This window comes from Octopus bimaculoides, chromosome 3 (genome assembly GCF_001194135.2).
Source record: "Octopus bimaculoides isolate UCB-OBI-ISO-001 chromosome 3, ASM119413v2, whole genome shotgun sequence".
NCBI lineage: Eukaryota > Metazoa > Mollusca > Cephalopoda > Octopoda > Octopodidae > Octopus > Octopus bimaculoides.
Window position 1 is genome coordinate 149,900,174 of NC_068983.1, and position 749 is coordinate 149,900,922.

General features: G+C 44.7%; 1 protein-coding gene across 1 annotated transcript in view; it reads left to right on the forward strand.

Annotated features, from left to right (window-relative positions):
* LOC106876666 (uncharacterized) overlaps window positions 1-749 on the forward strand; it is a 143,397-nt gene that overhangs the window by 111,610 nt on the left and 31,038 nt on the right. The window lies entirely within an intron of this gene.

A 749-nucleotide genomic window follows, 5' to 3' on the forward strand; every position in this document is an offset into this window, starting at 1 on the left:
CACGAAACCTGTGTCCTTTATAACCTTCGAACAGGGGAGGTCAGCAGTGTCCCCCTGCTGGTTTGGCATCTGCAGACTAGACTAGTTTCAGGGTGTTGCCCCTTGTCAATGCAGAGCAGCCAAGCCTTAGCCAGGCGGCGCTGCTGACTATCTGCTCGAAGGTTATTTATCTAATTTCAGTGGAATCTATCCACTGGTTTTCAGAAATAGAGTTATTAATATTTCTAAGTCTCTCTCTCTCTATATATATATATATATATATGTGAAGGCGCATGGCTCAGTGGTTAGAGCGCCGAGCTTACGAGCGCCGAGCTTACGAGCGCCGAGCTTACGAGCGCCGAGCTTACGATTCCCGGACCGGGCTGCGTGTTGTGTTCTTGAGCAAGACACTTTATTTCACGTTGCTCCAGTCTCCAGTTGTTGAAGTGATAATAGTGGAGGGTATCGACTCCTTACTTTATTTCCTAAAATGTACCATCAATGTTCAATAATATTGAGATCTGGGGACTGTGGTGGCCAAATAAGATGTTCAACTTCACTAGAATGTCTCTCGTACCATTCAGTAACAACTTTAGCTGTGTGAATTGGTGCATTATCATCCTGAAAGATTGCGTTTCCCTCCGGAAACAGCTCCGCTACCATAGGATGAATTTGATCAAATAAAATGCTTAAATAGTATTGACTATTAATTCTGCCATGAAAGGAGATCATTAGGCCAGCAGATTTCCAAGATATAGCTCCCCCCCCCC